General features: G+C 31.2%; 1 long non-coding RNA gene across 1 annotated transcript; it reads left to right on the forward strand.

The window, feature by feature from the left end:
- Nucleotides 1-3,051: 3,051 nt before the first annotated feature.
- LOC140956228 (uncharacterized) lies at nt 3,052-6,665 on the forward strand. Its single transcript, XR_012171402.1, has 2 exons — nt 3,052-5,610; nt 6,169-6,665. It is a non-coding gene; the product is annotated as an uncharacterized lncRNA (long non-coding RNA).
- Nucleotides 6,666-23,351: the final 16,686 nt, after the last annotated feature.

The following is a 23,351-nucleotide window of genomic DNA, read 5'->3' on the forward strand; positions in this document are numbered from 1 at the left end:
ACTTGAGGTTGAAGATCATGTCGTTTAAAATGAAATTAACGCATTATAACCTAATTATGTGGATTCCAACTCATAATAATTAGTTTCATGTTAAGAGTATGATTTCATGTTTTACTTGAGAAGCATTGATTAGCACTTAGCAGCTTATTTTTTAAAAAAATATTATAAGCTTTTTAAAAAATCAAAGAATGGTTGAGTGGAGTTGGAGTTGTGGAGGTAATGGAGAACCCTAATTCTTCAATTACATGTAAAAAAATTTAACTTATATGAATTGATATATATGCCACTTGAAGCTGTAGGCCTTTGCATTTAAAATTAGGTTAATGCATATGGTGAGTAAGCTATATATTAATTTATTGTGGTTTCCAACTTCAAATTTCGAGAATCAATTATGTTGTGGATTAGTGATAAAATTTAAAAGAAGGAGCATTCTTGTTTTAATTTCTTTCATGTTAAAAGCATTAATTACATGTCCTGGTCTAAAAAAACAAATCATGATTAATTTGCTATAGCATACTTGTTTTAACAAACAAAAAAATAGAGTTAATCATGCATTGCATGCGTGAAAAAAATATAACTATAGGTTCAAACCTATGTATCTCGTATCAATATGTTAAAATCAAAGAAGATGGAAACTAAAAAGACATTATCGCAAACAAAAAAATTTCCATTAAAATAATTATGATTAAAATTGAAAGATTAAAAAAATTATAGGGGTGAAATTAAAAATTATTTATAGATTTAAAAATGATGGGGGTAAATTATAAAAAAAATTATTGACAGCTAACTGAATAGAATCAAATTGAAAAAAAAAAAACAAAAGTTAAAAATAGAGAATTAAACCAAAAAGATATTAAAAAAGGTTAAAAAAATGATAAAAAATAAGACAATATCAATTTTTTTTAAAAAACAAACTAAGGCAATTCTTTTAAACCTAATTTAATCTCTAAAAGTCGCATCGCATTACATTTTTTATCTCGATTCAATTAAGAATTATAATTTTCAACTAATTTAATTACAAAGGATGAGATCAGTAGAAAAGTATTAATAAAAAAACTTGCAAATAAACTCACTATTAAACTTGCAAATAAGCTTACAACCTATTAAACGTTGAATCAGGGTCCTATCAAAAAGTTTATTATAAGTCAATTTAAAAAACTTATCAAAACAAATATATATATATATATATATATATATATATATATATATATATATATATATATATATACCTAGTTGACAGCTAGCTCGAGTTAATAAAATCAAACACATGGTTTAGGACATGAAATTAGGATGACCATATAAATAGGAAAGCTTAAAAAACACTGCCAAAAAATATATATTAAAAAAACACTTTTAAAAAAAATTAAAAAAACACTTTTAAAAAAAATAAAAGTCGAATCAAGCTAATCTTTCAGATCTATTACTTGGGTCATGAGGCTAAGGTGACCTCATCAAAGATAAATTTTTTTAAAAAAACAAAGAAGCAAGATTCTTAGTTAAACAAACTTTGAAGGATAAAAAAAAAAATCAATCAAAAAAACATTGCAGAAAAAAAAAAGCAATTAAAAGAATTATGACTAAATTTAACATAAAAATGAAATGAAATAAAATGTTTTGGTAAAAATCAAAACAAATCAAATGTTTTGGGATGCAATTGTAAAAACAAATCCATTAAGAAAATAATTTTAAAAATAGCAACAAAAAATAATTAAACCAAATATAACATAAAAATAAAATGAAAAATAAATGCATAGGGGTGAAATTGTAAAAGAGTAAATCAATCAAGAAAATGATTAAAAAACAAATAGAAATTAAAATAATAAGGACCGACTTTGACAACAAAATTAAAAAAAATCAAACGACCAGAGATAAAATAAAAAATAAAACCTAATTAGAAATAATCAATGTAAATAAAACAATTACAAATAAAAGAAGAGGGACTGAATCAAAAGAAGGAATAAAATGAAGGACTGGAATGAAATTTTTCATTGCCAGCATGCAATCCGAGAAAGAAGAAAAGAAAAGTAATTTCAAGTTACATCGCGCCGAACCACGATACACACGCCATCCAAAGAGAAAGAGGATGTCAAGATAAATCAAAAAATGTTGTAGAATCACGGTTACATCCGCTCGAGTCAATCACACGCATAGCTAGAAGTTGAAATTTGAAAATATTGAAAATGTCCTTTGGACTAAACAATATTAACAAATAAACCATGGTGAAATTACAATTAAGCCCTTGAAGCCAAGGTTAAAAAATAAAAATTGTATGGACAATGTAGTAATTCATTTGCTCTATAAAAAATAAAAATACAAAAACACCCATGTGCAGAAAGCATTGAATTATTTTATTCAAGGGTTAAATTAGTAATTTTTATGTGCATTAAAAAAATACAATTATCAAAATAACCTCGCATAATTCTCAAATAACATTTATGTCATGGTGAAAATATCACCTTATCCTCAAAGCAAAGACAAATGATCAATGACAATATAATAATTACATTATTGTAATGAATAATAATTTTATGTCTCTGGAGTGTTTTGGATAATTATATACATATTAAAGTATGTATATTATATCTATAAAAAAAAATTAAAAATAGTGGGCCAAATGAAATATGTTTCCATATATCTTTTTATTTTAGAACTACATAAATTCATTATCAAATTATTCTAGAGATTAATTTCTTTTTCTCCTGTTCCATCCCTATTGAAAGACTATAAAAAAATAATAACCAAAATTATAAATTTTTTTAAATAAATGATAAATGGGTACTTATTTGTTTTTTTCTCTCTTGAGATCAAGTTGTTCAAAGAAAATTGATTACCAGAACATCTTGAAAAGTTAATTGTAATTTTTATTAATTATAATATGATTTCTATGGAATTCTAGAAAATTTCCATACCATAAATGATATACATTTAATTGGGTTTGGAAAATATAGCCTCGTTGATTAAAATTAAATTTAGCCTTATATTATTTCTTTTTATAAAAATAGTATTATTATTATTCTATTACTATTTCATCACAGGGCTTTTAAAGAAACTTCATTAAGCCTAGAAGTAGAAAGAGAGCTCGGCTTTAATGAGGCTTCTCCCCAAAAATTCAGCTTGTCCTTTCCCAGCCCAACCCTAACCACCCAACATAGCTCAAACCCTAACCGCCACCATCAGGTCTACCAGCACATAAATTTACAACACAACCCCAACAAACCACCCAAAAAGAACTCCAACCCAAGGAGATTACTGTACTTTAAATACAAATACAAAATCAGAGGGGGTTTCGTCAGAGACCATGTTTTTGCAAGAACAAGTGTTACATGTAGCAAGTGCAGCTTTAAGGTGTTTGGTATTGTTTGCTGAGCTCCGGAAACCTGATCCGAATCGTGAAGCATCAAAGAAAGCCCTTGAACATAAGAAAGAAATCACTAAGCATTTGGGTCGTTCCTTTATCCAAACAAACCCTTATTAAAGTTTATATTTTTGCTGCAAAGATTGGATTTTTTTTTTGCATATTTTTGTTTTGGGCTTTTTTTTTTTTTTGGGTTTTAGAGGATTATGTAATCTTGGTTCTAGGGGTAATTAATGGAATTTAGGTTTGTTTTGGTTTATTGTTTTCTGGAGGATTCTGTGAATTTTGGTTATATGGTCAGATAATGAAACAAATAATTTTGTGAATTTGGATTATAGGGTTAGTTAATGGCATATAGGCTTTGTTTTTATTATGTGCTATAGGTTTTATTATATGCTTGAATTGTCATTTATCTGCAAAAGTTTGAGTTTTTTTTTGTGATAGTGGGGTTGATGTTGATATTGCAATAAGGGATGTGGGTGGTTTATTGTAGGGAATAGGGATTTGGGGGGGTCTGGGTGTTTTGATGTAGATAGGTGCTTTAATCGTTGTTTTGGATATGAGTGAGTGAATGCTTGTGCCAAATGGGATGCGATTAAGTTTCTAGTTTTGCTGTGATGAATGAAGTTGCTTTTTGGTAGTTGAAACTAAGTTAATTTCAGATTGAGTTATTTGTTGAACTTTTGAACTGATGGGTTGGAGGTTAGGCCTCTGGATTGATGAAAAGTTCAAATTCTTGTGTGACAATGGAGATGGGGGCCATGAGATTAAGATTGCGATGAGGTATCTTGGTGGTTTAGTGGGTTATTGTATGGATTAGGGGATTTGGGTGTTTTAGTGAAAATAGGTAATTTAATAAATTTTTGGGACGGGGAGTGACTCCTTGTGCTGAATAGGGTGTGTTTAAGTTTCCAGTTCTGCTGGGATGCATGAAGTTGTCTTGTGTTGGTAGAAACTAAGTTCAATTCTGATTGAGTTGTATATTGAGCTTTTGTACTGGAGCGCTGGAGTTTAGGCCTCTGGGTCGATGTTATAGCATGCTTGAATTGTCATTTATTTGCTAGAATTTTGAATTTTGTGTGATAATAGGATGAGGACCATAAGGGTAAGACTTCAATAAGGGATGTGTGTGGTTTGGTGGGTTATTGTAGGGAACATTGATTGGAGAATTAGGGTGTTTTGGTTAAGATAGGTGCTTCCAACAGTTTTGGGGATGTTGGGGAGTGATTGCTCATGCTGAATGGGATATGATTAAATTTCAAGTTTTGTTGGATGGATGGAGTTATTTTTGGTTGGTGGAAACTGGAGACCAAGTTCGTTTCTGATATATTGGAACTTTTGTACTATTGTGTTGACCTTGGGTTGGTGTGATAGTACTGTTGTCATTGTTTATACAACCATAAACCGTTATAATATTTCCTGGTGTCTTCAAACGTGCCATTTGTTTTCTAGGCTGTCTATACCTTGTTGGCTGCTACCATGCAACAAATACTCAAAGTTTCTAACGTCAACTGAATACATGAAAATATCCATCAAATGGAGTATATTTGAGTCTCTTCTATATCATAAACTAATGGCACATGATTATTAGTTACATTTATATGAGTCCACCTTTTTTGAAAATGATACTATGTGAACGCCAATGGCTGCCATGTTCAATAATAGCCTCCTGCGTGACTGACTTGACAGGTTCATAGTTGGAAGAAATTAAATTTGAAGACTTGGCCTTGAGCCAATATGATTGCTATAACTGGGAAACATAGATATTAGTTCTTTCTATGCCTAATGAAATTTGGATCGAAAACCAAATTTTCAATTATGAAGCCTTCTGATGGCAATTGCTTTGTGGAAGATTTAAACTGCTTCGTAACAATCAAGCCTATCCTCTAAACACTATCCAATATGGCCATGTTCTCATGTTGAAAATATAATTGATTGGAATAGATGCTTTAAAATTTATGGTCGGTTTAATGGTTTATCAATATTCTGCAATTGTATATTTTTATTTTTCAATTGGACGATTGGAATCTATCAAGCAAGCTTTGTATGAACTGGTGATTCTTCCTCTGCGGTAACCTGAGCTCTTCTCACATGAGAAACTTCTTGGTCCACAAAAGGGGGTATTGTTATATATACCTCCAGGCACCGGGAAGACCATGCTTGCAAAGCTATTATGAGAGAGTTTGGAGCTGTTTTATAAAATATAAGGATCTTTAATCTGATGAGCAAGTGGTTCGGCGATACACAAAAGCTCGGTGAGTATAGATCGCATTTGAATTGCCTCTCATGTGCTTGAGCTTTGTCTTGCATTAGCAAAACAATGATCATTTAAAATTATTGCCTTGTTATTCTAAAACTTGCTGTCACCCACTGACTACGTTGAGTGAAATTTAGTTTCACTTTGATAATGGAAGCAAGGTAGTACTTTGTGAACATTCTTAACTAAGATTGAACATTCCTAACTTGTCCTTTTTGAAGATCTTTATTAGCAGCAAGATTGTTTTGAATGCTCTATTAGCTTTAATAAACAGGGCACTGTAGCTTGCTTAGCTAATGGATCTTACTCCGATGAATGAGCTTGTGAAATGATCAAAATATTGGTATTTTTGTTGCTGTGTAGTATTTTTATATGTCCTGCATCAGGGATATAACAGAAGTAACTGAATGGCATACACTCTTGCAATTGTGAAAGCGGTCATTACTGTATTTTGCAACTACATCTTTGTGTTGAAACCATCCCTCATTACATTCATTTCAGCACCTGAATCCAAGCAAGGTTAAGCCCAGTTACATGACCGGTTTTCTTTCCACAGGTCACCCCATCCCACAAGCAGCAATCTGTACCCTCTTTCCACGACTCTGTCTTGGGATGCTGGCAATTCCATGAAGCAGAGCTATTAATGGAGAAATTGTTGAAAGGAAATGGAAGAGAAACAGAATGAAAGAGAGGGACGGTGGTGAAAACCCCATGTTTGGCCTTACAGGATTTAGTAGTATATTTGGGAGAGATGAGGAATAAAGAAAGGCATTGTTTGTATATTTAGTAGTATATTTATAGAGAAAGCAATCTTAGATTGTATACTGACGAAATCGAAGTCACTGACCGACCAAATCTCAAGTACAAGAGTGAGCACTACGTGCGCAAAGCAATGGGGGCACTAAAGACTTTGCACTTATATATCGTTTCTCGTGACCCAAAAGTACTCTTTGTGCGCCTGGTAATGTATAACAGTTTAAAAATCGTGACAGCTTAATTTGAATGTTCAGATATGTTTTTCCAAATTGTATTTAGCAATGAGGTTTATGCGAAGATTGCTATAATTAAGTTTTGCTCTGGTGCCCAGTTTATGAGTTTTGTTCTAATCTTAAGCAGATGCTACCATGAATTATAGAGATTTTAGGCAGTCTCCGTAGAAGGGGGGCTGCGCAAAAGTATGTTAGTTCCAATGATATTGAAGCTTTTCGTTTCTTGGAAACTAAAATTTCTAATTATACGAACACCTTAGTCAAAAGTATTTGGAGTGGGTCCAAATTGCTTTAGAACATTGTTTGTACCTGTTCAGATGGTTTAATAGCATCTTCAATGCAAAAAGTCAAATTAAAAAAGCTAAATTAATAAAATGACTTTTTTAAATAGTATATAAATATAGCTTTTTTGATTATATACATTCCAATGGTAAAAAGTTATTTAGAAAAACCATTTTATATTTTAATATATTTCATGTTAAATTTATTTTATTATAATTATGTAACTAATTTAGATATTTTATATATAATATAATTATGATGTTATTAATTATATAATTAATATGAGTAATTTATAAAAAATAATATAAAATTTAATGAAATAATATGAAAGTTAAAAGATATAATTTAAAATTAAACTTAAAATTTATTTATATGAATATTTTTAATTTTTAATTTTATATTTTACTGTTAAAAATTTTAATTTTTTAAAAGTAAATTTAAATTCAAAACTTAAAAAAAACCATCAATATTTTAAAATTTTGATTTTCAATTTTTTTTTTAAAAAATTCATGCTTTGAAAAAATTTAAAAAAACAAAAACAAGTTTCTTTCCTTGCTTTTTAAAGAATAAAAAATACTTACTTTTTTTTTTGGCTATTTCTAGAGGAACATGTAGAAAATAGCTTATCTCAAGCTAAATAACCATTTTGGCTTCTTTGTTGGCTGCTGCATTGGAATGACTAATTAGAGAAACAAAAGCTAAAAAAACACTTTTTAATTTTGCCTTCTCATTTGCCTCTCCGGTTGGAGATGCTCTTAGAGCATCTCCAATGGGAAATGTCATTTTAAAGAGCCAAATGAAGAAAATAGCTTTTTTGAATAGTGTAAATATAGCTTTTTTGTATTATATGCATTCCAATGGTAAAAAAGCTATTTAGAAAAGCTATTTATATTTTAATAATATTTCATGTTAAATTAATTTTAATATAATTATATAACTAATTTAGATATTTTATATATATAATAATTATGATGTTTATTAATTATATAATTAAATATGAGTAATTATAAAAGTAATCATAAAATTAATGAAGTAATATAAAAAGTTAAAAAATAATTTAAAATTAAATTTAAAATTTATTTATATGAATATTTTTAATTTTAAGTTTTTATATGTTTATTGTTAAAAATTTAATTTTTTAAAAGTAAATTCAAATTCAAACTTATAAAAGTATTACGAAATTGATATCAATTTCATAACAAGAAGCTCACATTCAATGTTTAGCAATTTTGTAGTTTTTCATACATGCGAATTAATAATAGCATTGCCTTCTACTTGTCTCTAACATAACAATTTGACCATTTTTGAAACTAAAAGAGAATCGATAATACTGGTTTTAATTGTATTTTCAAGAAGAGAAAATATAAATTGACCTCAAATTAAAAAACAGACAATCAAAATAAATATTTATCAAAGATAACAACATAAATAAAAAATTGTCTTACTTAAACCCATATTAAAAACATAAAATAATAAAGAAATAAAACTCATCACAAATATTAAATTAACAACAAAGTTCAAAAAATCAAGAGATATTTAAAACGAAAATAAAAAAGCTTTTAAACAAGCATACCTTTTAATTTCAGCTATTAACACAACCGATATTAATAATTAACCGGAGAATAATCGATTTCTTGTTTTTTTAAAATTGAGAGAAGGGAGGCACAATACAAAAATTTAAAACTACAAGTTTTTTCTTCATGTATTTATAGACAAAATTTTCTATGTTAAAAAAAAAAAAAAAAAACTGTTGATAGCCGTTGGCCATTTTGGCCATTTCTACAGTTAAATGTAGAAATGGCTCTTGACAAAGCAAAAAGCCATTTTGGCTATTGCTTTGCCTCTGCCGTTGGAATGCCTAAAGTAAAGAAATAAAAAGCATATGTACTATGCCTCTTCATTTGGCAGCTCCAACTTACAAGTTACCAGAATTACTATGTTTTACTTGCAAATATTGCTACTATTTGTGATAACAGAATCTGTCAGTCAAGTGTTCTTTTAAATCTACAAGAGTTGCTTCAATGTGTTCATAACTCTACTTTCAAAATACTCAGAAACAGAGATTGATTTAAGTGATCACGAATAAGGAAACGGAGACATAAAAAAAGGACCCAAAACATAATGATTTTATAGTTAACACAAACTTGTTACATGCATGAATTCTTTTTCATAGAAGTAATGTACATTTAACCTTGAATTATGTAAACTACAAAAAAAAAAATATCCAATACTATGAATTTTGCCAACCCAATTGTTGATCCACTTGAATATCTTGATTTTACTGCAAAATTAGACAGGGTAAGACTGATCAATGAAATAGTAAAGAAAACTAGCCTAACATAAATTGTGAACATAAAAATTTGAAAACTCAAATGCTTGCAAAACTTACTTGAAAATATCAATTGCATTATTTAGTTTCTTCTAGCGCAATATCTGCCAGCATTCTTCTTTGTTTTTTGCTCTGGAGATTCCATTTATCTTCATAACCATCCTAAAAAACCATGAAGGGCTTTTTTGTTCTTAAGACAACGTATCCCATTGCTTAACTCCAAACACAAACCCGCATCCCATTACCCCATTGTCACAGCTTTTCCATCCAAATCGCCTTCTCCAAACAATGTTAAATCATCTCCTTCATCAAAAGCTTGATGGCGGTAAATAATGGTGCCTCATCACTCGTAACATTTTTTTAGTACTCTGAGAATCCACATAAACCCATGTTTCCTTCAAATGAGCTTGCATCAAAGGTGTTGAATTGCTTTCCACTTGGTATATGGGCCCCTCGAGATGGTTATGTGAAAGGTTTAGGATTGCAAGAAATGTTAGACCCCCCAGCTGCGTTGGAATTCTTCCGGTAAAGCAAATTTGAAGATAGATCTAATGATTCCAAATTGGTCAAATTTTCCTAATGATGATTGGATATGACCTGTAAGGAAATTATGAGAAAGGTTTTGAGCTGTTGGAGTGCTTTAAGCTTTCCTATCACTTTTTGAAATCCTCTCCGGTGAAATTGTTTATTTGACAAATCCAAGTACTCTGATAGTACTTTGGATCTTTGTAAACTCAATTTCTACACCTTTCCATGTCATTTCTATGGAATAGACATAGCTAGTGTAACCCATGTAAATCATGTACTGATCCGAGGCCATCATTGCTTCAAGACTATTGAAAAATACCCAGTGGCAATTTGGCCCACTAAAAATTGTTGTGAGAGATGTCAAAATCCGTAATTTAGAGAAGGATTTATATGCAGTCGAACCCTTCACAAAACCTTGGAGTTTATTGGATTTTAGGACAAGAATTTGGAGCTTTGGAAGCGTTTCTAGAAAGTAGGGAAATGTATCCTCAATCTTATTGTTGCCAAGATCAATAACTTGCAACATTGTGCAGTTGATGATAGACGGTGGTATTTTCCCTTCTAATTCATTTCCATTGAGGTTGAGATATTCCAAGCTATTATACTTTGAAAATGTTGAAGGGATAGTGCCTTGAAGATTGTTCATGCCTAGATGCAATACCGAGAGCATGCTGCCGAAGTTTACCAAACATTGTGGCACAGAACCACTCAAGCTGTTGGTGGACAAGTCCAGGACCTGAAGGAATCTCAGCTTGCAAATAGAAGAAGAAATCTCACCTGTCAAATTACTATTGGATGCAAGAATAAAGGTTGTCAAGTTCTCTTGTTTGAAAATCGAACTTGGGATTGCACCATGCAAGTGGTTATTGCTCAAATCAAGGAATCTCAAAGAATCATGTTGGAGTTCACTTATATTACCTATGAAATTATTGGTTATGAAGGTCAAAGATATTGTAAAGAAGGAAGAGCAAAACAAAAAGGATGGTATTGTTCCATTGAACAAGTTACCAATATAAAAATAGAATATTGTAGATTTGAAAGGGTATTTAATTCAGAATGGATTAGGGCCTACTAGTTGATTATTTTGATAAAAGTAAAAATGAAAGATTGACTAGGCTACCTAAAGAATCTGGAACTTGACCCATCAATTTATTGGAATTGAGAAACAAAGAACGAAGCTGTATAAGGTTTCCAAGTGATGATGGAATCTGACCGCTAAAATTGTTACTTGAGAGGTATAAAGAGGTAAGTTGTTCTGAGATTACCAAGTGATGATGGGATCTGACCACTAAAATTAATTCCCTTGAGAGTATAAAGAGGTGAGTTTGTGTGAGATTACCAAGTGATGATGGGATTCTGACCGCTAAAATTATTATGTGATGGAGGCCTAAAGAGGGTGAGTTGTGTTGAGATTACCAAGTAATGATGGGATCTGACCGCTAAAATTATTTAACTGAGAGGTCAAAGAGGTGAGTTATGTTGAGATTACCCAAGTGATGATGGATCTGACCTCTTAAAATTATTACCAAGATGAGGTATAAATAGGTGAGTTGTGTGAGAATACCAAGTGATGATGGGATCTGACCGTTAAAATTATTACGTGAGAGGTCTAAAGAGGTGAGTTGTGTGAGATTACCAAGTGATGATGAGATCTGACCGCTAAAATTATTACCTGAGAGGTATAAAGAGGTGAGTTGTGTGAGATTACCAAGTGATGATGGGGATTCTGACCCCCGCTAAAATTATTAACCTAAGAGGTTTAAAAGAAGGTGAGTTGTGTGAGATTTACTGAAAGTGATGATGTGTAATTTCTACGACTCATAAAGTCATTGTTAGAGAGATCAAGTGAAACCAATTTGGACGCAAGAGATTCTTTGAAGGAAAAGAGATTTTTTCTGACGGAACTTGACCTGTAAAGACTGAGTTAATTTAGGTTTAAGGAAGTGTCAGATTGGAGAACTGGCCAAATCGAGAAGAAATATGGGAGCTATTGAAATCATTGTCAGAGAGGTCGAGCTTTCGAAGATGATGGAGGGAGAAGAGGGTGCTATTGGAATGGAGGGTGCCATAAAGCATGCTGCAAGCAAGGTCCAGTCCAGTGACATGCCCTGTTTTCATGTCACAGGTGACGCCATCCCACAAGCAGCAGTCTGTACCCTCTTTCCACGACTCTGTCTTGGGATGCTGGCAATCCTCCAAAGAAGCAGAGCTATTTAATGGAAAAGGACTCTTTGAATTGGAGCAAAGAACAGGCTTTGGGTCAGGAGCACAGAAATTGAGAAGAAGAAATAGTTTGAATGAAATGGAAGAGAAAACAGAATGAAAGAGAGAGATGAAATAGGTGGAAACCCCAATGTTTGGCTGGCCTTTACAGGATTCAAAGTATATTTTGGGAGAGATGAGGAATGAAGAAAGACATTCTTAGTAGTATTTATACACAAACTAATCTTATATTGTATACTGACATAGGATGTGTAAAACATGTAAAGACGAAATCAAATCTCAAGTACAAGAGTGAGTGAGTGTTGGAAACGCGGCAAAGTATATTAAAACAAGATTCCTTGTTGACTTCAAATTGCGCAAACTGAATTGTTGTTTCTTGGCAAAGTAATATATGCTAGTTTTTTTAATTTTATATCAATTGCAAATTAAATATATATTTAATATGCATGTTATTCTATATTTTTTATTTTTTATGTTGAAACTACTAATGGAAAATTCGAAGGAGAGAAAGACTTTGGTATTTTTAATATCTAATAGTATTTTAGTTTTAAATTCTTGATTGGATCTAATCTGGTATGACTTATCATATTCAATAAAAACCCAAATCTATCTCAGCTTTTTAAAAATATACACTTCGGTCTTATTTTATCACTTCACTAGGTGTACCAAAAATCCAATGCACTGTATCACACTGAAACCAATATATGTCTATCAGGACCATCTGATCAACTTTTAGATCGAGCCAAGCCAACCGTAGTTGGATGATCAATCCAGAAGTAATCCAGAGGGTTACAAGCTTCAGGGGCACCAACTCACCATACTAACCTCCGCACTATAGCAAATCTCAAATCTCAAATATTCTCTCTCTCGTAAGAGTAAAACCCGTGGAAATATGTAAGGTTCTATCAAATTGACTTCAAATGGCGCAAACCTAAATTCTTTATTGGCAAAGTAATAATTACGCAAAATATTAGCTGTTTTAATTAAAAATGTATTTAATGTTGATGATTTTTTAAAATTTATGAATATGTGAGTGCGCGCCCTGGTTATGTAAAAGCGATGTTTTTTAATTAAAAAATATACTAATGTGATGATTTTTAAAATTTATTTTTAATTTTTAATATTAATTTATTAAAAATCATAAAAAATATTTAAAAAATAATATTAATTTTCTAAATAGATTAAATCGTGTTTTAGAGGTTGCTAATAATTCTTAAATTAATTAATCCTTTTAGTATTAAAATAACTAAATAGTTATTTGACAAATCTTGATTAGTAATATTTTGTTTTTTTTAAAATACTTTTCTTGTTTATCATTCCTTGAATTGATATACTTTGATTTTCCTTTTTCTATTCTAAATAATAAATAATTTAAATTATGGGATTATGTATGCATAATTGAAAAAATAAATTATAAACAAAAGTCATCTTCACCTTCTTATGTCCAATCCGCAGCTGTACAACAAGATTAAGTAACCCAATAAATTCATTCAGCGAATATTTCCACACGAGGAGAAGTCCCTTAATTCACTAACACGAGTGCTAATTATAATAAATAAGGTAGTTAATGGTGAAATATTTATAGTAAGATAAAAAAATTAAAAATCGTGACAGGCTTAATTTGAATGTTCAGAGATGTTTTTCCAAAATTGTATTTAGCAATAAGATTTATGCGAAGATTTGCTATGCTCACTAAAATATAATTTCCAAGAAATTCAAGCCACAAAATCGGAAGAAAACTTGTTAATAATTTACGATCGTAGTTTACTCACAACTGAAGCTAGTGGGCATGCAGAGTTAAAGAGTCATCCTCACCTTCTTATGTCCACTTCAATCCAGTCTACGGTCAACACGTTCTGGCAATAGCTTTATATTGAACAGTTGCTAGAAAAGAACAGACAAACAATGGAGAATTAATGGAGTTTGAAGGTTAGATGCTGTGGGATTGGTCCTCCTAAAAGGTCTTTCTCTTAATTTCAGCATCAACAAGGGAGAACGAATCTGCATTTTGTGATCTGTCCTTGACCTCCAAGTCTTCGGAACTTGGATGTATAGATGCTGTGGGATTGGTCGTCCTAAAAGGTCTTTCTCTCTCAGCATCAATAAGGGAGAACTTGGATGTATAGATATTGTCCACTCTTCATGTGGTGTTGAAGGTTCACTTGCAAATATTTCCACACAAGGAGAGCTGTGAGCGATGGAAACACTGCAGTACTAATTTCCAAAATTGATGTTTTTTCAGCAAGTCCTTATGCTAACTGATACAGTTCATGCTCTAATTAGGACTTCCTTTGTAGCTCGTCTGATGGCAGCTGTTCTCGGGGACATCTGCCCTTCACATGTACTGATAGATTATTATTGCTATTATTAACAAGAACAGGGGACTATTTACTTGAAGGGTTAAACAATTTATATGTTTCCCAGAAAATAGCAATGAACATGTGCTAATAGATACAGTTTGTGCTCTTCCTCTGCAGTGGGACCACTATTTCTAACCATTAATTTCCAGTTTATAAAATGATGTGATAAGAATCATTATTTTAAAAAAACTTTTATGTTTTAAATTTTTTTTTAATAAATTTAATTTAATTCATTTTTTTATATTATCATCATAACTTTTATTTTATTCCTTCATATGTCTTGAAAATAGATGGGTAGAATTTCTTATTTTTAAGATAGTAAATCATAAGGGTTTCTCTAATTTATTTTTATATTATTTTGTAGAGATTAGATTTTATTTAGAATTCAATTCTGGATATTTAAAATGATTCTAAACATGAAATTTTATTGAATCCTCTGAATTAAATTTAATTCAAAATATTCTAAACATGATATAAGATATTTTATTTTAAATTATTTTTTTTATATTTTCAAATTTGTTTGATGTGTTGACATTAAAAATAAATTATAAAATATATTATTTTAATACTTTTTAAATAAAAAATATTTTTAAAAATAACAATTAACGAATTCCCTTGTGTAATACTAACCATTTTCAATAGGATGTTCTCTTTTCCCACGTTTTAAGAAAAAAAAACATTTATGAGGGATTAATTGTTTAGGGGTTATATTGAAGTATAAAATAGTATAAGGATCAAATTAAGATAGAATGTATAGTGGAAGGATAAAAAAAACAACATTAGCAAAAGGCGTGTGGCCAAAACATGTCGAAGTCAGCTAACCAGAGGAGAAAGGCAAGTTTTGAGGCCAATATAAAATTGATTGTATTTGATGAATGCTAATCTTAATTTTGAGGCCAACATGTCGAAGTCATACTTTAAGTGGGACCGCTGTTTTTTACCATTAATTTCTGACCTGTAGGATGATGCGATAAGAATCATGATTTTTAAGAGAGGATGTCGTAAATTTAGATTGATATTGAAAGATTGTTGAGGCCAACAATTTAGATTGATTGATATTGAAAGATTGATAAATTTAGATTTTGAGGCCAACCTGTCGAAGTCATACCCGGTCGAGTTGAAAGATTTATGGGTTAATTTAGATTGATATTGATAAATTTAAAACAATATTATTTCAATATGTTATATCAAATATAGTTAAAACATTGTTGTTTTAAGTATTTTAAAAAGTTTAAATAGTGTTTGACATGATAATAGATTTAATTAGATGAACTTACTTTGTTTAAGACTTAACCTTAGTTGAGTTCTAAGTTGATTAATATCACATATTCTATAATATAGGAAAAAATTTAGTAAATTAGAGTGGGTCACAAAAAAATACTTTATTGGTAAATAAAATGAACTACACAAGAGTTTATAATATGATTGATTTACTTCATATAATTTAAATTAAAAATTAAACATATATTTCCTCTACCTCAAAATAAATGAAAAAAAAAATACAAATTAATTATTCAATTTCTAAGTAATTTTGTTTTTCCAATTTTCAAACTTCAAACATAATAATTCCTCATCTAATTTTTTTAATCAGATGCAATAATTTATTATTCGTATGAAAATAAAAAAAATCACTAAACTTATCTCTTAATTTATTAAAAAATAAAGCATTTATTTCAAAGCATAGATTTTGTAATTAATTCCTTTTTTTTCTACTATGATCACTTTGTTTTTGGGATTGAGAGTGATAGATTATCATCTAATTAATTTTAAAAATTGAAATCATAATTATCACATATTAATTTCATCCGCCTCAAAATAAATGAAAAAAATGAATTAATTGAATTCCTAAGTAATTTTATTTTTTTCTATTTTCAGACTTCGAATATAATAATTCCTCATCTAATATTTTTTAATCGGATGCAATAATTTATTATCCCTATGAAAATAATAATAAAAATCAGTATTATTTATATCTCTATTATCTATACGAAGCATGTTAAGAAGGGTGACATAATGGGAATCATGTACTAATAAGAAGGGTGACATCTCTTTTTAGCAAATTATATATCTCTTAATGGGAGCCAATTTGAAGGCGATCGAATCAAAATTGGTTGCTTCGTGCAAAGGGGATCCTCTCGTCATAGCACAATCGTCCTAGGAATCCCTTTCGTTCTTTTGCACCAAAAAATCATCAAAAATGATTCCAAAATAAACTCCACATACACCCTCCAAGAAGGAAACGATTTTGCTGAAAGGAATAGGCAATAAAATACCTCCGTTTTAAATCACTTTCAGTGGAAAAATTATAAAACCTATTAATTTATTGCCGACCCTCAAATCAACGCTACCCAAAAACCTATTAATTTATTGCCGACCCTCAAATCAACGCTACCCAAAAACCTATTAATTATGAAACGTATTAATTTATTTTTTCAATCAACAACGTCTATTAATTATATTTGATGATAATGAATGAAATGACATCATGGTTATATAAAAAATATGTCAAAAGCTATTCTTAATAGGGTTTTTGGAATTAATTTTCTACTATAATTGAATTGTGGGGTGAGCACAAGAAATGGTGGGGATGATATTCATCGAATGATGATCTTATCATATTTAAGGTGGGACCATTGTTCTTTACCATTAATTTCCTGTTTATAAAGATAATGTGATAAGAATAATTATTTTAAAAAAGATTCAAAAAAATTGATTTTTATTTTATTTTTATAATAATTTTTCTTATGTTTTAAGATTTTTTTAATGTACTAATATAAAAATAATTTTTAAAAAATTTAAAATATAATATTTTAATATATTTTTAAATAAAAAAATATTTTAAAAAATAATTATTTAAAATAATAATATACAGTAATGACATTGTAGGTTAAATATGGTTATTTTCATGCCACTTGGAATTTATGCAGCTTGCTATCATAAAAAATAATTTTTTAAAAAATAAATTATTTTAATATTTTTTAAGTAAAATATATTTTTAAAAGTAATTATTATTACAATATCAAATAAATATTGATATTGATCTTTCTAAATCTAAAATGATATTGTTTCTAGACTTTTTTTTATAGAAAAAAAATTAAAACGTTATCAACTTCTTTATTTTGTTTGAGACTCCGCCCTTAAGTATATCCGGACTGAGTTTAGTATCACATATTCTAGTAATATAGGAAATTCTTTTAGTAAATTAGAGTAGGTCACAAAAAAAATAGTTGATGGGTAGATGGAATAAACTACACAAGAATTTATAATATGATTGATTTATTTCATGTAATTTAAATTAAAGAAAAAAAACACACATTTCCTCTGCCTCAAAATAAATGAAAACAAAAATACAAACGAATTATTGAATTTTCAAGTGATTTTATTATTCCTATTTTCAAACTTGGAATGTAATAATTCCTCATCTAATTTCTTTAACCGGATGCAATAATTTATTATTCCTATGAAAATGAAAAACAAAATCACTATTATTTATCTCTTAGTTTACAAAAAAAATAAAACATTTATTTCAAAGTGTAGATTTTCATCGAATTAATTTTGAAAACTATCATCGAATTAATCTAGAAGAAGCATGCTAAAAAGGGAATCACTTAGCGTGAGTATATCTATCTCTTAATGGGAGTCGATCGAGTCAAGAACTCTAGATTGAATGTTACGTGCAGAAGGGGAACCCTTTCGTCATAGCACAATCGTCCTTTCGTTCTGAAAAGGGAATCACAATCGTCCTTTCGTTCTTTTGCACCAATAAAATCTTCGAAAAATTATTCCAAAACAAACACCACAGACACCCACCCACCCTCCAAGAAGCAAACAATTTTGCTGAAAGGAATAGGCAATAAATATCTCCGTTTAAATCACCTTAATTCAGTGGAAAATTATGTGCGCATTATTTGAACATTAAGCTATGAGCATGCATCAAAGTGTGGTTAATTTGATTTGATTAACTACTTGACATAAATAAATGAAGAGAGTTCTTTTGCTTTTTTTAAAGAGAAAAAAAGGTTAACTTGTTATGGGTCAGAAATGTTTATGATATTTGTTTTTCTCTAACCCAAGTTTTGTGGATATAAAGCAGAGAAGATGTTGAAATTACATCTAGATAGTAAAATCCAACTCCTGATTATTAAAACTCTATAAAAATCTAGATCACGAGTTAAGCTCTATTAATTAAAATAATATTATTTTAATTTTAATTTTTAAATTATCTCATATTTTGACTTTATTAACTAGATCATGAATTAATTTATCAGGTCATTTAAATTATATTGATTTTACTTCCTCTTAATTTTAAAGAAAACCAACATGAACTAATCGAGTTTAATAGCTTGATGTAAATAAATTACGTCATTTTACATTTACCTATTTTTTTTTTGGGAGTAAGAACTCTATTTTGAAAGGGACGGTGAGTTTCAATTTTGCACTTTCTTTTCATCCATTGCACTTTCTTTTTACCTTTTATTGGAACTCAATATTGAAAGGACGGTGAGTTTTAGTTTTAATTCTAGGTGGGTGTTGTAACCCAATTTTGGATTCACCAAGATTTTTCTGAATGTTATTTATTTCTATTATTATTTATAAAAATAAAAAAAAAAAGTTTAAAATTCAAAAAAATATTTTTCTCGAGTCAACCGCATATTTCCATCAAAACCAAGTCCACCGGGTCAAACTATGTCGACGAGGGTAAAAAATGATTTTCGGGCTGTTTCGGGTCAAAACCATCATTTCCTACCAAAACCGAGTTCACCGGGATAATACGGGTCAAAAACATGTCGACCAGGGTCCTGGTTCACCGAGTCGATACCCATCAAATGTTTTTTTTGGTATTCCATTTTTTTTTGTGTGGTTGAAACGGGTTTTTTCTAATACTGATTTGAATTTTTAATTTTACATGTATAAATATTTATTATTATATATAATAAAACAAAAAAATCAATAATACAGCAAAATTTTTCAACGGGGCAGAGCGGAGCAGTTGGGAGCAGTTGTGTTAATATGTTTTTTTATTTAAAAAAGATGCTCGCTGTCCCCTCGTAATTCGCTATAAATAGCCAGGGAAATTAGGGGGAAAGGAGAAAAAAAAAGAGAGGAGACACAGGGAGAAAAGAAGTGAAAGAATTGATTTATATTTGGTACTATCTACTTTTGTTTTGCTTTTTCTCCACGAGAGTAAGATATTGATTTAGAAAAAAAACAATTTGGAAAATACCGAACATATCCCAACAAATCTCAGCCGTTGAAATAATATGAGATTGGATCCTGTTGCGCCACGTCATCCGGTGTACCGAGCTTTCGGTGCACCGAGATACACAGGATCCAAACCCAGACAATCCGGGCCGTCCGATCAACTTGCAGATCAAGCCAATCACAGCCATCCGATCATTTCATCCGAGATCCAACGGCGTATAGAGTTTAGCGGTACAGGTGTACCGTGCGCGCGTTCACACCATAGCGTGACTCAGAGCTTCTCTCTCTTCTCGCCGGCGACTCCCTCTCTCTCATCCGATCTCCACTTTCTGCCCATATCAAGCCTCCGAAACACCACAGAAAGGTTGATCCACTGGTTTAAAACAAACCCCCGGCTGTTTTAACCGTTTTCGCCGCCTCATCTGGCCGAAAAAAGGCCGCGATTCTCGCCGGCCACCGAAGCTTCAAGTCGACGATTCTCCCTCGTCAGCCATCAACGATCGTCAAGACCACCACCAACAGAATCCTCGACCTCAGATCTACCAGAATCGACCATCGGTTTGCCAGAAATCTCGACTGAAAATCTCGTCGCCACCAACAGTAGCCGCGCGTGAGCCACACGTGCCGCCAGTGGCATTTTCGTAAATTTCTGATAAATCCGAGGGTATTTCAGTCTTTTACCTATACTGTGTCACTCATGTAATTTTTTTAGATTGCTAATATTTTTTTTTATTTTGTATATAAATGTAAAAAAAAATAAAAATAAAATAACAACGCGGGTCCAACACCCATCGTATTATGTCATCATTCGTGGGTTCAAAGCCCAATTTTCAAATATAGTTATACCCATATCTCAACGATATCAAAATAGTTTTATTTTATAAACGAATATTTTATCGACACGTCTCTTTTTCAGAAAAGGACCGATGTCAAAAGTTTAAATACCAAATATGGATTATGTCCATAGTTTTTTTGGTAATTCAGACGTACTTCTCCTTTTTAGGGTTAAACGTCAATATTTTAAACGAGTCTCCTATTTTTAGGGACTGATGTCATTTTTAACGTGTCTCCAAATTTTAGGGACCGACGTTAACTATTCTATAAAAAAAAAACAAAAATTGCAAATAAGCTTAAAATATAATAGCATTTGAATCAAATATAAAAACACACAAGTAAGGGTAACCTTTCTTTTGAAAGGATGTTTTAAGGGTGGTGTCTACCTTCCCTTAATCATAACTAACCCAGTACCTGAATCTCTAGGACCAATGTCTAATTTGGGATTTCTAGTTCCCTCAAATTACTAGATGACGACTCTAATAAAATCTATTTTCCCCTAATAAAAAATCTTTTTGTTAAATAAAAAACAAAAGAGCGGAGCCGTCGCCCGACGTCGTGTATCGATAGAATGGCGACTCCACTAGGGACAGGGTTAAACCAACTGCTTGTGTGTGCTTTTCATTTGTTTTTTATTGCTATTTATTTTTTGAGTATTTATTTTATTTGCACTATTTATTTTATGCAATATCAATTGTAAATCATATCATTTTTTAATTACACATGCATGCATGTTATTTATTTGTGTATTCACACACTTCACAGTGAACCTATAAAAGCTCTGGACCCGAGCTCGTCCTTTTTAAGATTAGAAAAGAAAGATTCAGGTGGCAAGTGTGACTTATGTCCACTGATGCTCATCTGGACTTTCGCTTGGATTGTAACTCACCCTATGCAACGGGTATTGTGGAATTTTCTTCCCATACTCATGTTGTATAAGGTTAAGAGGCCGACTACCCCATGGGTAATTCGGGCAATCTAAGAACCAAAAAATATCTTCAGGTGTCGCACCCCAAAAAAAATAACAAAAATTTTTTGTTTTGCGACATTCGACTGGCGACTTTCGTTTTGTTCTGTTTTACTGATTTGGTTCTTTGGACTCGCCACCTAGTATTTTGGTCACTAGGAACCCTAACTGGTCTTTCAGAGATTCTAAGGCAAGGGACTAGTTGCGTAAAGGGAAGGTATCAGCACCCCTAGTACGCCCTACCTAAGGTAAGCTGCTTGGTGTTTGGTTTGCTTTATAATTGCTATGGTGTTGGTATTTTCTAGACTCGTCAATTGATTTTGGATAGAAATCTAAGGAGATTCCATGTGCTTTGAAAGCTCATTTTTCCCTTAGTATTTCAAAAGTTTGCGACTCATAAATCGTGGAATAATAATAAAAAAAAAATTAAATTTTGAAATGTCCTCGATTATAATCAAGGCTTCTTTCAAGAATGTGTGCGGATTTATTACTCCCAATAATATTTTGGATATTCATCCTTTTAAGGATTTCTTTATCCAAACATTAGCGGTAAATAATAAATAAATTCCTTTTCCAAAAATAAGATTTTTATAGTTTTTGGAATATTGGCCAATACCCTTTGGAATTTTACAAACACGTTGTAAAATCCAGAAATGCAAGAAAATAATTTGTGTTTAAGAAATCTATGCGAAAACACACTTTCGAAGCTTCCAATATATTTTTTTTTTATAAAAAAGAATATTCAAAACATGTTAGAGTATTGGCCGTATGCAACACGCAAGAATATATATATATATTTTTTAAAACAATATTTTTTTTTTGACGAAATCGAGTATTTTTAATACTGAATTTGTATCTACACAGCATAAAAAATACAAACTAATATTAAGTCATTTTAAAAAGATGTACAAAAAAAATCAACAATATTTTTAAGGAATTTTTAGAAATTTTTGAAAGTAAAAAAAAATTTTATCTTTAAAATTTCGGGTGTCTCGACGAAAATCAGATATTTTAAATACTGAATTTATACCTCCACAGTAAAAAAAAATACAAACCCCCTAAATATATATATATATATATATATGAAAGGAAAAATAACAACATTTTTTTTTAGATTTTTCAGATTTTTTATAAATATTATATATATATATATATATATAACATATACACACATATATATATTATACTAATATAATATAATTATATATTAATTATTAAGGGGCTGGGCCGACCCAACTAACTGGGCCGGGCTCAGCCCCACAAGTCATTGGGCCGGGATCGGCCCAAGAAGCGACTGGGCCGATCGCGGCCCAAGAAAGGTGACTGGGCCGATCTCGGCCCAAGAAAAAAACTTGGTCTGGGCCGGACCCAGCCCAGACCGCCGGGTTGGGCCAGAACATGTTTCTGGGCCAGAACCCGTCTGGCCCAGAAGAGGAAACAAAATGGGGGGAATTAATTTCTCCCCCGTCCCCTGCATGCAGAACAATTCTGCATGCAGGGGACGAAACCTACAGAAGAAAAGAAAAAAAAATGCAGGGGAGAGAGCGTACCTGGCCGGGCTGGAGACGGTGGTTTGCTGGCAAGGCTGCGGTGGCGTGGCTCGTGGACGGCGGCTCCGGGCGGCGTTGCTGCTGTTTCTAACAGTGGCAAAAAATTCTTCTTCCTCCCCTCTCCTTCTTTTTTTTTTTTTTCAGTGGCTGTCTGTTCTCGGTTTGGTTTTGGTTTTTTTGGTTTCGGTTTCCTTCTTCTCGGTTTGTTTCTGTTCTTCTCTCTCTTTCAGGCCTTACTTCTCTTCTCTCTCTCTCTTCGGTTCGTCCTCTCTCTCCTTTGGCCTCTCTCTATTTATAAGGAAAAAAGGAACCAGCGTGCCTTTTGTTAGTGCGCCTTCAATCACGCAACTGCTGGTCGGCCATTGACGCTTTCGGTGGTGGTGGTGGGGGCGAGGAGAGAGAGGCGGGAAGGTTTTCAAATTTTTCGTCTTCTGTTGCTGCTAAACCGGGGGGAAGGAGGAAGATGAACAGTGTC

This window comes from Populus alba, chromosome 12 (genome assembly GCF_005239225.2).
Source record: "Populus alba chromosome 12, ASM523922v2, whole genome shotgun sequence".
Classification (NCBI taxonomy): Eukaryota; Viridiplantae; Streptophyta; class Magnoliopsida; order Malpighiales; family Salicaceae; genus Populus; species Populus alba.